This window comes from Lactuca virosa, chromosome 4 (genome assembly GCF_052849685.1).
Source record: "Lactuca virosa cultivar CGN04683 chromosome 4, Lactuca_virosa_CGN04683_v6, whole genome shotgun sequence".
Taxonomy (NCBI): Eukaryota; Viridiplantae; Streptophyta; class Magnoliopsida; order Asterales; family Asteraceae; genus Lactuca; species Lactuca virosa.
This window is the reverse complement of record NC_136429.1, coordinates 81509886-81526298: the sequence shown is the minus strand read 5'-3', so window position 1 is coordinate 81526298 and position 16413 is coordinate 81509886.

The window sequence follows — 16413 nt, the reverse complement described above, 5'->3', positions numbered from 1 at the left end:
AAGTAGTTTATCGAAAACTCACTTTTTACGACATTCAGCACCGAGCCGGTTTTGTCGCGAAACTTCGACAGGTCATAACTTCTTCGTTATAACTCGGATTTCGGCATTCTTTATATATTCGTAATCCTTGTCACGACCACTACAACTTTCTTAATAGATATCGGCTTTATCTAAAATTTATTTTCGACGCTCATTTTTATTTTTAATTAATTAACTCCTAGTAATTAAGCAATAAACACATAAAACACATAGAATTCACATAATTTCTTTTTCATTTCTTCAAAATGAGTTACAAAGGTTAACCTAGACTATCACCTTAATATTAATGCCTAGGCTAGAAACAGGAGTGTTACACCTAGGGAGTGTTGTAGCGAGATATGTATGTTGTTTAGCATAGGGTTGATGAGTGTTTCCATAGTGGAATGACTTAGAGGATTCGGGATGATTCTTGAGGAAAGTACGGATAGGTGTGGAAGTTTGTATTGGGTCCGTACTACTGAAAGCATAAGATCCGTACTCGAATCAAGGAAAATCACAAAGATCATAAGGAACTTGTAGTGTGAGATTTCCCTCAAGTATGTTCTAATTGTTTATATGTTTGCATTTCAGTATGGAGGTGAGCACTCGAGGAGGTGGTTTTGTTTCAGGTTCTAGTTCAGGCTCTGGTGCTGGCCCGATTGATGAGAGGATATGCGAGTTCATTACGCCAGAGATCACTTGTGGTATTTTGGATGTAACTCCTATGATGTTTGGCACCATCAAGGAGGGGATTATATAGCCACTGGATGATCACTTAGGGGCCTTTCGTGCAGAGATTGCAGTTGGTCAATTCGGGGCACAGACTCTCTCCTTTCGAGAGTTCAAGGCTTGTGGGGCCCCAGAGTTCTTTGGTAAGAAGAACCATATTTCTAGATGACGGTGGATTGATGATATGGAGAATGCTCAGCGTGTGAGTGTTTGCCCTGCGGGATCGAAGGTGGGGTTTGTATCTTGCCTTCTGAGGGATGGAGGCCGCGACTGGTGGGAGGAGGTTGGTCATGCCTTGGGGGTTGAGATCATGGCGGCCATGACTTGGGATGATTTTGTGGTGAGATTCAGAGTGGAGTTTGTACCTGTTGTTGAGGTGAAGCAGTTGGAAAAGGAGTTTTGGCACCTTCGTGTTGAATCAAGGAAGTGACCCTCTTAAACTTTTCTGAAGTTATCTCTCGCTACCGCAACCTCAAGTGAAGATGTCATCCGCAACTACCTCATCCGCAACTACGACTAGTTATTTTGTTTCTTTAATTTACATGATATTGTCCAGTGTACCTTGCATGGACACTTTATCAGAAAGTTTAGTAGTTGTTTATTCACCATGTACGTTCTCGAGACTCTATAAATAGAGTTCTCTTATTCTGAATGAAATACAACTTATCTCTCATTTCTACATCTCTACTCTATCTGAATTACTCTCTATTCTTACCTTCGAAGAACTTTTTTTGAACTTACACTCATATATTAAGATCAAACTCTCAAAGTCTCCTTCGGAGCAATTCCTCGTGACTTCATTCACTTTAAGCAGATCTCATACTCTAACTCGGTTTGAATGCAAACCTTGTTAAGAATCAGCTTAGTGTTTACTTGCTATATAACTTGTTGTCATTTACATTTCCTTTACTTTTCGCACTTACATTTCCGCAACTAACTTCTCTAACAATCCTAACTTATTATTATTGTTGAGATTTATGATCCTTTGAGATTAACTTCATTCCGCAATATGTATAACTTGTACTAACATTTGTTCAAGTGTTTCTCAAAAAAATTTCTCTAAACAATTGTTATCAGAGCCAAAGTGGTTGCTTTTTAAACAAAACTCTGATTTTGAAAAGCCTTCTATACCACTAAAGCTCTTTTTCTCAAAAACAAAAAAAAAAAAGGAAATATGGCACGAGCATTATCACTTAACATTTCCAACAATGTTGGTGGTTCCAATCGAGCCCCAATACTTGTTGCTAGTGAATATCATCACTGGTCTTGAAGGATGGAGAGATATCTAAAAAGACTCGGTAGAGATGTGTGGAGATCCATAGAAGAAGGACCTCATGTACATGTTATTACCCCCTGTCCAAGCCGATGGTGCTCAAGCCAGACTTGGAGGAAATCAAGTTGCAATGAATCGTCCCACAAAAGATGATCTTGATAAAATGGAAAGTGATGCTGATGCCTTTTATGAAATATCCTACGGAGTTGCTCTTGACAACTTCGATATTATCATCAATTGCAAATCAACCAAAGAAATTTGGGATGTTCTCAAGAAATTGTATGAAGGTTCTGAGCAAGCTCAAGATAAGAAGCTTACCACCGCACTCAATGAGTTCAACAACTTCAAAGCTTATACTGGTGAAAGTCTTGAAGATTCCTTCAAAAGATTGAATCTAATTGTCACAAAGTTGTCAAATGCTGGCACCGTCCGAAGTAATCATGAAACAAATCTGCAGTTTCTCAATACTCTTGGAAAACACTGGACTACGGCAAAAATGATAGTCCAAGGAGACAGGAAGATTCACACACTCTCTTTTTTCAAGCTATATGGCGAACTATAGGCACAAGAATCAAATGTGCTAAAGACTGTGCAGACTTCGAGGACCACTCGCTCTCATAGATCAAACTCCTCACAACAAAAACATCGAACCTTACTCTCCCTCGTATGACAATCCACCGCAGTCATACGAAGCCGATTCAGAATATGACGATGAAGAAGAATTCAAAAATGTTATTGCCTTAGTCAGCCAACAGTTCAACAGGCTACCACCCTCAACTTTTTGTAAGAATCAGCAGTTTACTAAACCTCCCTTCAACCGCAACTTCAACTCGAACAACAACCACTCTCGATATCCCAAAAATCCTCACCAATCTCTGTAACCTCAGAATACTCATCAATCCAAGGAGGCACCACAGTCTATCAAACCTACTGACTCCGGTACCTCAACCGAAGACAAGAATGATGTTATCATTTGTCACAAATGCAACAAAGAAAACCATTTTGCAAAAAACTGTAAAGCCAATGTGGTGAAGGACAGAGCATTCTATCTTAGAATGGCTCAAGAAATGGAAGAAAAGGATAAGGCAAGGGCATACGTATCCCAAGTCAAGAGGGATCATCAAGTTTGGTCTTCAGGAGATGAAGATGAAGATTTCGACAGCATCAAAGGCAAGGGAAAAATTTGCATGATATAAACTGTTGATGTAGATGGTTCAGCAAAGCTGGAGAAAAACTACTGCTACATGGCAAAAGATGGAACTCTCAGCATCGTTGAACAGGTAAAACTCATGATCCAATCTAATAACTACAACATGCATGATTGTCAACCTTTCTTAGACAACCTTAATGACACTTGTGCTGCCGTCATTTCAGACTATAACAAGGCCTTAGATTAGAAGAACATAGCATCCCAGGAAATGTTTCATGTAAGAGGACGATTAGAAGATAAGAGACTCAAAGTTGCCATGTTGGAAAAAGACTTAGTGTTAGAAAAGGATGCTAGAATGTTGTACGAAACTAAGTTAGGAATAGCTTTGAATCAAAGGGATCTAGCCCAAAAGGAAAATGTACGGTTAAATCTTTTAATTGAAAATTTGTTTAATGAAAGTGAAGCTATTGAAAATCTTGTAAATAATGGAACCATAGATAACACGTATAATTGGGGTTGGTCCAATGGGTATTCCACCGCAATGGACTCATCACCCCGATTCAACAAAGACCGTCCCTATGTCCCTCCGGATCGAGAGTTTCATTTCCCAGTCAATGACAAAACATTCCCCGGGGACATTAGAACCCACTTCGGTAGATGTCACACCCCAAACCAGACGGCGGAAACGTCCAGGGGTGGATGACTTCATCTGTAGTATCACAACACATACATTATAGTAATAAAAGTACAAACAACCATTGCATTAATAAGTATAAGTTTTTACATGTGTTCAATAACTGTATATTGACACCAAAATAGTTGATCAAAAGATAGAAGACATGACTCAAAACAGCTCCGTCTTCTCAAAAGCTCGGGGAGTACCTGTCTACTGATTCCCTGAGAATACAAGTAATTTGAAAAGAGAGTATCAACATAAAGTTGAGTGAGTGCATAAGTATTTATGTTTGAAAGTATGTTTTCTGTTTCTTGAATATGTATAATGCTCCAGAAAATCCTATATTTTATACTGTATATGAAAAGTAGTTTTAATCACATAAAACCGTCAATGTTTTAAAACTCGGGTCGACCCGGCCAGTTCAACCGGTTGGACCGTGACCCAGGGTAGAAGGCGGGTCAATTAAGAACGGTTTTTTTGTAAAAATACAGACCGGATTGAACCGGCCGGGTTTCTCCTAAACCGCGGTTCGACCGCTTATGTTGAACCGGATAAAACCGGATTGACCCGTTTTAATAAGGTTTGGATAGTTGGATACAAGTAGCGAACGCCAAAACAACGAGCCGTTTGTGGTTTCTTCAATGTTTAAACTTTGTGCACATCAAATTATAGGTTTTATATGTTTATGCATTATGCAGAAAAGTAAAAATAGAAAAAAAATAGAAAAAAAAGACCATAAACCGGGTTGACCCGACTGTTCAACCGGTTGACCCGTGAACCGGTCATTACACCGGGTCAACTAAAAATCCGGGTTTTAAAACATTGAAAACTGTACTGTTTGTAAACCTATATTTTGTATTTGTATCTGTAAAAGTGAGTGTGTCTGGCTTCACCAGCTATTATTGTAACTGAGATGTAATACTGTAAAACTATATTATTGTAAACTGGTACTTTGAATATATACACTTGTTTAGTTAATTATACACTAACTGTATTGTTAATATTTTTGTAATGAGTTATTATAACCATACTGAGACTAGATGGCCTGAAACAACACTTTGAAGGCGTCAAGAACTGTTGATAACAACTGTCACTCGTAGGCATGTATGCCCGGCTGTAGCTAGCAGTGTGAGTGTGGGGTTGTCTATCCCAATATAGATCTATGCACACTTGTTTCGATCCCCGACTGGAGATTCTGGTTATAATATCAGGACTTTAACTATATTGTTTAAATAAATAAACAACATGTATCTATTGACTCATAAAAAAACATATAGACGTTACGTGTATAATAGAAGTGAAAACCCAATCATTCTGAAATAAATGATTGATAGTATGCCCCTAAATTAGTATTCTTAACATGTATTTGAAAGATGTATACCCTTGATTAGTTTTGAATCAAATCCTTGTTCTTGTAAAATGGTGTACTCTAGTATACTTGAATCATGAATTAATGTTCTATGAATCATAAATTATACCTATTATAATTTATTTGTACCTTCTGAATTGATACTAATTATTCATGAATGCAACCCCTTGCTCAACATGTTACAAAGGGTATTGAAACAGAATGAAACAACTTTTATATTTATATACATATACAAATATATATAACTAAAATTTAAACAACATTCGGACAAATTATTTTACTATAACCCCACATCCAAACAAGGAAAATGAATCAAAGCAAATTATTAGTCCTAAGCACTTTAAATATTATTTATATAAATATAAATATGATTTTTGGGGAAAAACATAAGTTTATAAAATCATTTAAAGAATTTAACATTTCGAAATACTTTTGGTGACTTGATGTCATTTTAACACAATTTAAAACCATTTGATTTGATGACAATTGAAATTCATTTTGGTAATATAATTTGAAATCATTTGTTTGCAACACAAAATCCTTGTGTTAGTCTTGTATTCCCCCCCCCCCCCCACCCCCTTAAAACAGTAAAAACTATGAAAATACGGGGGTATGAACTCACCTTTTGGAGGATGATTCAAATGATAATTTGATATAGGATGTTTAGTTCCACAAGTGTAATCCCGTAGCAAAACAAATCCTATATAGTAATTTGTATAACATATATGCAACCAATTAGCTAATATAATCATAGGAATGATTAGAAAGTGGACTAATTTGTAAGTATAACTTACAAATAGGAGTGTTAGAAGCTAAAATGGAATCTGATAGGTGTTCACGGCCAGGAGGGGTGTTCAAGGCCTAAGAGCATGAAGGGTTCACGGCCCTGGAGATGTTCACGGCCCTGAGTCTTTGATGAATGATGAACACTTGATGATCCTAATCAGGTTTATAAGAAGATTCAAAGGTTTTCTGATAGGTGTTCTTCGTGTTCTACGCGTGTTCTTCGTGAAAACCAGTGAAATCAATGGATTTTAGCCTAGTATAAGAATATGGAAGGGTGTTCTTGAAATGATAACAAGATCATGAAAAGATACCTGTTAGATCTTGTGAGGAACTAGTGATTATCACTTGAAATGATAAGAAAGGATGATCCTAGCATGTTCTTGAGGAGAAAGGGTGTTCTTGCTTGATAAAACTTGAGAGAAAAAGGTTGGAATTGTGTTTGAAAGTGAAGAAATGAGCTAAAAGTCGGCTGAAATCTTTATATACGCGAGGGTTCACGGTCCGAGGGTTCACGACCGTCAACCTCGTATACGGTCCAAAGTCGGCTACGACCGAGAAGGTGATTACGGCTGCGAGGGTTCACGGTCCGAGGAGTTTACGGCAGTGAACCTTTTGCGGCCCGAAGTGTACGGTCCGAAGGGAGAAGAAAAAAAAGAATGCGAAGTTTCTCGACTCTTATAATTCCCTTCTTGAACAAATAACACTTTAGAATACAAGGTGTAAACACTTATAAAACGTCATTCTAACTTATTTAAGATAAAATAAGATTTAAGTTGATTTTAGTAGACCCAAGTGTGACTTTGATTGACTATGGTTGACTTTACATATAAAAAATAACAGGATGTTACATTATCCCCACGTTAGAGAGAATTTCGTCCTGAAATTAGGACTAAAGCGTTACAAAAAGACTAGGGAAAAAGATGTGGATACTTCTGTTGAATTTGATCCTCCCGCTCCCAAGTGAATTCAGGTCCCCGTTTTGCATTCCAGCAAACCTTCACTATCGGAATACGGCTTTGTTTGGTTCTCTTTACTTCCCTGTCTAGGATTTCCATGGGTTCTTCCACGAAGTTGAGGCTCTCGTCTACTTCGATCTCGTCGAGTGGGATAACAAGAGTCTCTTCGGATAAGCACTTTTTCAAGTTAGAGACTTGGAAGGTAGGATGTATGTTACTTAGTTCTTGAGGTAGTCGAAGTTTGTAAGCTACTGGACCGATTCCAGCAAGAATCTCGAATGGTCCTATGTACCTTGGGTTCATCTTGCCACGCTTTCCAAAGCGTATCATGCCCTTCCAGGGTGAAACCTTCAACAAGACACGTTCACCAACCTGGAATTCCAAAGGTTTTCTCCTTTTGTCAGCGTAGCTTTTCTGTCTATCTCTGGAAGCTTTAAGTCACTCCCGAATTTGTACGATTTTCTTCGTAGTTTCACGAATGATTTCCGGACCAGTGAGAGTACTATCAGGAACTTGACCTCTAGCTAGTTGTGTATCACCCACTTCAGCTCAGCACAAAGGGGATCTGCACTTGCGGCCATAGAGTGCTTCGAATGGAGTAGCCTTTATGCTAGTGTGATAACTATTGTTGTAAGAGAATTCGACAAGGGGTAAATAGGTATCCCATGCCTTTCCAAAGTCTATCACGCAGGCTCGCAGCATATCTTCTAGAGTTTGAATCGTCCTCTCACTTTGTCCGTCTGTTTGTGGATGGTAGGCTGTACTTATGTCCAGCCTAGTTCCAAGAGAATTTTGTAAAGACTGCCAAAAACGAGAACTGAATCTACTATCTCGGTCAGAAATAATAGATATTGGCACACCATGCAGTCTAACTATCTCTTTGAGGTAAATTTTTGTTAGCTTCTCCATCTTGTCGTTTTCTTTTATTGGCAAGAAGTGTGCGGATTTGGTCAATTTATCAACGATTACCCAAATAGTATCATAACTACCTGTTGTCTTGGGTAACTTAGTTATGAAATCCATCGTAATCCGCTCCCACTTCCATTCAGGGATTTCAGTTTGTTGCAAAAGACCTGAAGGTTTCTGGTACTCTACATTGACTTTGGCACAAGTAAGGCACTTGCCCACAAAGGTAGCAATCTCAGCCTTCATGTTAGGCCACCAGTACAGTTTCTTCAGGTCCAGATACATCTTGTATGAACCTGGATGCATGGAGTATCAGGTTTTGTGGGCTTCATTCATAACCACGTCTCTGTAACCACCGAACTTTGGTGTCCAGATCCGGTTCATGAAACAATAGACTCCATCATCCCTGACTTTGAAGTTTTTATCCATTCCTCTCATGGTTTCACCTGCCACGTTTTTGGGTTTCAAGGCCTCGAGTTGAGCCTCTTTGATCTATGTGGACATATGTGAATGGATCTTCATGGTCAACTGTTGGATTAATGTCTAAGTCCATAACTATATTTGGTATATACTTGACCCGACCCGGCATGGTCCATTTGGGTTGCACTTCACCGGCACAATTTATATGGATAGTCTTTTGAGAATAGTATATTTATGGTTTATATTAATATATTATAAGTTCTAATATATTAATATGGAATCATATTATTTAATTAGTATTGATCAAGAATTAATTTAGAATTAATTAAGTGATCAAAAAGAACTAATTAAATATGGACTCTTATATATATGGAATGGGCCAAGTTCATTTAGGTTGGGCTAAGCTTTCATGGATGGTCCATGGAGCTTTTAACCCATGGATCCTATGTAAATGAAAGGTCATGGGTATTAGGGTTTACATGGATGTAACCCTAATCCTCCATAATATATAAAGGGGTCCTTGGCTCACAAAATTGGCACAAGTGTGTGAAATAAGAGTGGGCCGATTTTAGTGTGCATACATATTCTCTCAAGTTCTTCCAAGGTGTTTTGGTGATTTGTGATTCCATTTGAGGCTTCCACACTATTGGGGCTAAGCTCTTAAAGCTTGAAGACATCAAGCTACATCAAAAGTTATGTCATCTAACTAGAACTTTGTAGTATAGGTGCTTCATAATATGCTAGTTAGGATGAAACCTTGGAATAGTTAATATTTGCATGTATAATAGAGAAAACATAGATCCAAGGTTTATAGGGTTGCATGTACACCATAGGAGTGTTAGAATGCTCAAAACCCAACAGTGGTACCAGAGCCATGGGTTGTTTTCTGTTATATTGATGCAAATGTTTTATTTTCAAGTTGAAAAAAAAAGGAAAAAAACATGACGTTTGTCAAATTTTAAGATAATTACTTGTTTTGTGAAAAACGAATTATTTGTAAAATTTGAATCATTTGTTATATGAGTTGAATTAGGTCAAATTTAGTAAAAGATAAAATGATATGATTATTTTATTAGTTTTAAAAGTTTGATCTAAATGTTTTAAGGAGTTACATATTTTGTCATAAAATTTTGGAGCTCAAAAGTTTTTTTTTAAGTTGTGATCTTAAGGGTTTTTGAAACTTCCATAAGTTATGGATATGAAAGTTTTTTAAAAAAAAAATTGATTCAAAGTTTTTATGGAGTTACAAAATTTGGTGTTAATGTTTTAAAGAATTTCATAACTTGTTCTTAAGTTATGGAACATGGAAAGTTTCATCATAAAACACCATTAATTCCATAAGTTATGGAATCCAAAGGTTTTCAAGAATTACAAAACTTGCCCTCAAGTTTTGGAATTTGAGAAAAGTTTTTTATGAAAAAAAGAATTGAATTCTAAAACTCTTGGTTCATAACTTAAACAATTAATTAAATGGTTTTAATTTTGAGTTTAATAATTGGAATTATGATGTTTTGTTGAATAGTTCAAATTAACACTTATGGACTTTATTAATAGTTAATTAAAGCGTTTAATTAAAAGAGTATTATTAATCCATAAATATATGGTTTGAGTTTAATTAAATTAAAAGTCTAGTTTAATTAATAGATTAAACCACCAAGTATTTTAAATGTCTAAAATACACCCTTATGTTATTACAATATTAAAAGTTTAATATATTATATGTATAAGAGCAAGTCGTCTTACCATTAGTAGGCCTCATTCACGAAGCCGGTCTATAAGGGGGGTATAAGGTTACTGCCTATAAAATTGCAGTTTAATGGGTGTCCACTCTCACTCACCGCTTCCTTGACCGGTGGAGGGTCGTTAGCCGAACACGTAGGACAAGGACTATAATTCTCCCTTCATTATAAGTATAATGATAAATACTAAGTAACTAAACACTTATAAATTCCCAATCTTAGTTACTTAGGAAAATGTGAATAAGGTGCTAATCCATGAAATTACACTTTGCACTTTGTTTAAGCTGTTAGTGGAGCGTGTGTGGTTAACCGGCACACTAACCTGGACTTAACAAGGTAGGCAAAGGGTAACTTAATGTTTATCATAGTATCGTTGGAGCGTGTGTGGTTAACCGGCACATCGATTGAGGGGTAAATATTAAGGGTACCAAGTATATTTGCATGGTTACTTCACACCTTGTTTTGTGATCCTCGGCATCCCAGTCACAAAACCTGAAGGGCACACTCGAGATTGAAACATGCCATTGAAAAGTTCAATGAATCTCAAAAGAATCTAGGAGTTTCAAAACCAATTAAAACCTAATAATACATTTCGCTTATCTTGGTGGAAATTGGTGAATCGTCATTCACTTACCTTCAAATATTTTATAGCTTGGATTACGGCATCCCTCTTCCAAGTTATAAAATAGTTTGTTGGGTCCTAGCCTTAATATATCATATTGGGTGTTATATTAAGGACTTAAATCAACTTTACGTGAATTTCTCCCATTGTTGATGTCTGGTTTAGACAACAATGATCTTCCCAAACCAAGCTTTCCTAATGAATATGACTTCCCGAGTTTGGCTCATGGAAGTCATACTTCTCTTCCTCCACCTCCTCCAATTATTCTCCCTAACCCACAAGTTCAAGGTCACTCAAGCCCTAATGGCAAGCAAGGTCTATGTGTGATCACATCTTAGAGATGAAGTCACATATTGAAAAGCCGGGAGAGTTGGGTGTCAAAGTCTTGAGAAAGTTGGATGTTCAATCACTTTTTAAGTCACATAGTGAGTTCCTTTGGGACTACTATGAAACAGACTATGACATGAACCTTAATGATCATATCTATTTGCTTGGTGCTGCTGAATCAGCAATGATTTGGAACGATAGTAAAGCAAATTTGATTAGAAGATCAACTTCCCAAAAACTTTATGGACAGTGACAATGGTGACACTGGAAATCCAGAAAAAGCATTCTCTTCCCAATGGAAAGGGATTGGCCATAGTCAACCCGGTTGACCAAATGGTAAAGAGAAAGGCTAAGTCTGAGATAGTCCCATTACCAAAGGGTCCATATGTTTATTTTGCCAAAGGAAGGGGCGTTGATTGCAAAGCTGCCAAATTTACCTAAGGATGTTAAAGTCAATAAGTTTGACTCTACATCAGGTAGAGCCCATTATCTAACTCTGTTAAGTTCTATTCTGAGATCCTCATTACATGATGTGACTGGGTCACATGTTGATGTTTTAAGATTCAAAGAATAGAGAGAAATCTTAAAGGAAGTATATGCTGATTCTGATCGCGAAGGTGGATTTTGATCGCATCAGAATTTTGAGCAGTTGCTTAAGAAGTTATGATATATTGCTAAGGAATAGATAACAACAATTTTCCATGTGGATTGTAAGGATAAGTCTTTCCACAAAGTTTTAAAATAAAAGAAAATTGTTTAATTTTATTTATTTGAAGTATCCTTACAATGACATTTGTGGAAAATTGTTGCTTATATGATTCCACTGACAGCAATATTGGAAAATGGATTTGATTCTTTCATTTGTGGTAGTGTCTAAATTTACCAAATCAAGAAAGTTCCTCATCACCCAAGTTTCAATTGGACCAAAACTTGGAATCATGCAAGTTGAATAGTATGATGAATGAGAACTTTCAAGCATTGGAAAATCAAGACTAATTACTTGTTCACATGGATGTGTGAGTCAAGTGAAGGACTAAAGGGATCGAGTACACATTCTTGTGCACTGGTCATGTCCACCACAAAGATCGTTAAGACTATTTGATTTACTAAAGTTTAGTAAATATGGTTATACTTACAAGTTTAAGTATAATTCTGAAACATTGGAAAAGTCTCAATGTATGGCAGAACGAATGGAAAGAATCAAATTAGGCAGAAAGATAAAAGTTTCTCAAATCTGAAAAGATGGGAGAGTACTTAAGTATCATGTTTGTGATCATCTTAATGATTTAGAAATCATATCACAATTAGTCCTCTAAAGGTCATCTTAGTGCATTCTTATGACTAAGAAGAGGAGTCATGAATTGTTGAAATGGTTAGATCAGGAAGATGAGTCATACTTCGTTCCAAAACAATTCTTAGAGTCATACTCCAAGATTGTAACTTGAGTGACATATCTTAAAGAAAGGTTTAAAACACTTGTCAAATGTAAGAGTAAAAGTGTCCTACTCTTGTACATTTGAAATTGGTAAGTTGTGATGTTTTGGATAAAACAAAGACCAACTAAGGCCAATTGTGTGAAGTGTTTGTCTTGATAAAGAATCCGCACTATCTCTTGAATATTTGGCAAGATAGTCTTATATGTCAAGAGGATAGTGGGAGTCTTAAAGAACCTAAAAAGAATTTCAAGAACTAATCAAGAATAAAACGTGAGGTTCTTCACTAGCACACGACTTGAGGTTTATAACCTATCGTGTTGACATATTCTGTGCCCATTCCAGTTAAAGTTGGCTTTGCATAGGAGTTCTGAAAGTTCTCAATTGGTTGCATAACAACTTGGAAGCAATGACAGGCCCTGTACTGCCAGGTGGCAAGAAGTTAAGATTGCATAAGTTCAGTCCATATGAGTTTGGATTTGTCATTATCCTTGTCTTGTGACTATGGTTTTGACGATTCACATGGATAAGAACACATACACCATAAAATCTAAGGGTCATAAGGTTTCTCTCCGATTCATGAAAATGATGGTGAGGAAACACTTCCACCAAGTAGATTTGAAGTAGATGGCAAAAGGTCTAAACAATTGAGACTATGATTACGGCATCCCTTTTCATAGTTCTGAAATTGTTTAGACACACATGCATGCTATCTAAGGAAAGGTGTATGATTTTGATAAAGTTTTATCAAAGCATCTCGTATCAGAAATCTGAACTTTGGTAAGAAAGTCAATAAAGTATTGATTTCTAGAAGTCCAGCTGATTTCTGAGTACATGTCAAAGCTAGTGGGAGCATAAGTGTTATGCTAATAATCATCATGTTAGTGGGAGCATGATAATTATTGTTAGTGTTGCAAGTTAGCAATGTTAATTATAGAAAACAAAAGTTTCAATTCGTGAGGCTGCAGGGATTGAAAAAGTTGTTTTGCTATAATTAAGGGAGAGGATATACTTCATTTCAGTTCTAAAGGCTTAGATTGAGACCTTAATCATCTTTAGTCAAGAATATATATATGAATTTCATGTTGGATTGGTTCAACTTAAGGAAATTCTATATATTGCGTTCTCAAAATTCGATTATGATTACGACATCCCTCTTCATAGTCAAATTTTGAAAACATGGAAAATAAAAATATTGTAGCAAAAGACTGGTCTAGAATCATGTCTTTATGTGAGACATCATGAATCGTGTACCATTTGCTTTGGGTACAGGATCGATTGCATGTGCTATAATATTTGTCATTTCTAAATTTTTCCAAATGCCCAGAGGCATTAAGAAGGGAAAAGGTCTAGAATTGGATATGACTAAAATGATTAAGCAATTGTCGAGGACAATCTGAGGTTTACCAAAGATTGGTTGCTCAGGGACAAGTGGAAGTATAGTGCTAATTTTGGAAGGACCATATTGACATATTCTGAAAAGAGGCATCTCTTATTCAGAAGTGATAGTCAAAATGAGAATATGGAGTTGTCTCCATAGGTGGAAGTTATCTGTGTAAGATTAGAAAACTTAATGCAAGAAGCATGTCCAAAGCAATGTACTTTGAATATGAGACTTAGTTTCCATGGAGTTGATCTCCATTGGAATACCTTATAATGACTGTTGACAAGTCTTTGTGACTTTGTACATATTCATTACAGGAGGGTCAGTGCATATAAGTTTAAAATCTAAACAGATTTCGATAAATGATAGGAATTTGAAATTCTCACATTTTTCGATAAGGATTTGGGAGTGTGAAATTAGAATCATTGAAATTATGTTCAATTGGTTTATTTCACAAAGTAAGGATCATAGACAAACATAGAGTGCATACTTGGTGTATGGCAAAGCTATTGTTTAAGAAAAACATAGTGTACATGCTTGGAGCATGGGACAACTAGTGTTTTTAATTCAAGTATAAAGTTGATAAAACCGAAACAATGAATAATGAGTAATCAGTATGGTGATAAATAAAAGTGTTTATTTATATTCATAGGGTTTGATACCATATTTGATTCATTTATTCTTGTGTTTCACTTTGCATGTTTTGACTTCCAGAATAACTAAGTCGCTCTTCCTGAATGATTAAGCTATTCAAACCATCCACAGTCGGTCATATGTTGGAAGTAGATATGAATCAAGACTGTCATGGGTTGGTTTGTAGAGGTCCAAGTTGGTGGACAAAGTGGTGCTACAACACTCATGAGTGCTCATAAGTTCTAAGTATTGGATTCAACCCACGCTCATTTCAATCACTTCATGGATTTTATCACGAGTGATCATGAGACGATAATATCTTATATTCTTCAAACCTAGAGATATGAGTTGTTACTATGAGTTGGTTATACATTGATTGCACGAAAACGCATTTGGTAACTCGATGTTATAAAACGTGCCTTTGTGTATGATTCAACAAGTAGTAGAACAAGCCATATGAGTCGAAGTTTATCCATTCCTTTTACCTTCGGGATAAAAGCGATATCTGTGGGCCCCTCGATGATTTAGCGATGACACATGTGAGTGCTTGGCCAAGCCAGGACTGATTTGATTTGTTCAATCAGTCAGTCATCATAAATCGAAAATCGCATTTGGTAACTCGATGTTATAAAACGTGCCTTTGTGTATGATTCAACAAGTAGTAGAACAAGCCATATGAGTCGAAGTTTATCCATTCCTTTTACCTTCGGGATAAAAGCGATATCTGTGGGCCCCTCGATGATTTAGCGATGACACATGTGAGTGCTTGGCCAAGCCAGGACTGATTTGATTTGTTCAATCAGTCAGTCATCATAAATCGAAAATCGGGAAACAACAAATGGACAGAGAGAATGATTATAATCCATGTCTCAGTCCATATGATATCTAGAATGGAGGAATATATGATCCCTTATCTAATGGACAAGTCATTGACAAGGTCAGAGTTCAACAGCGGCTTTAAGAGCTACGATTGCCAGTTAGGTTTTGAAGTCATACTCAATAATAGTTTTAGACTTATCCAAGTGGGAGACTGTTGGATTAATGTCTAAGTCCATAACTATATTTGGTATGTACTTGACCCGACCAGGCATGGTCCATTTGGGTTGCACTTCACTGGCACAATTTATATGGATAGTCTTTTGAGAATAGTATATTTATGATTTATATTAATATATTATAAGTTCTAATATATTAATATGGAATCATATTATTTAATTAGTATTGATCAAGAATTAATTTAGAATTAATTAAGTGATCAAAAAGAACTAATTAAATATGGACTCTTATATATATGGAATGGGCCAAGTTCATTTAGGTTGGGCTAAGCTTTCATGGATGGTCCATGGAGCTTTTAACCCATGGATCCTATGTAAATGAAAGGTCATGGGTATTAGGGTTTACATGGATGTAACCCTAATCCTCCATAATATATAAAGGGGTCCTTGGCTCACAAAATTGGCACAAGTGTGTGAAAATAAGAGTGGGCCGATTTTAGTGTGCATACATATTCTCTCAAGTTCTTCCAAGGTGTTTTTGGTGATTTGTGATTCCATTTGAGGCTTCCACACTATTGGGGCTAAGCTCTTAAAGCTTGAAGACATCAAGCTACATCAAAAGGTATGTCATCTAACTAGAACTTTGTAGTATAGGTGCTTCATAATATGCTAGTTAGGATGAAACCTTGGAATAGTTAATATTTGCATGTATAATAGAGAAAACATAGATCCAAGGTTTATAGGGTTGCATGTACACCATAGGAGTGTTAGAATGCTCAAAACCCAACATCAACGACTTTACTCGGCGCCCCAAGTATTCTTTTCTGCTAAGGGCATCAGCGACTACATTGGCTTTACCAGGGTGATAACGAATCTCACATTTGTAATCGTTCAGTAGCTCCACCTACCATCATTGTCTCATGTTCAGCTCTTTCTGGTCGAAGATATGCTGAAGACTTTTATGGTCCATGAATATTGTACATTTCGTGCCATATAA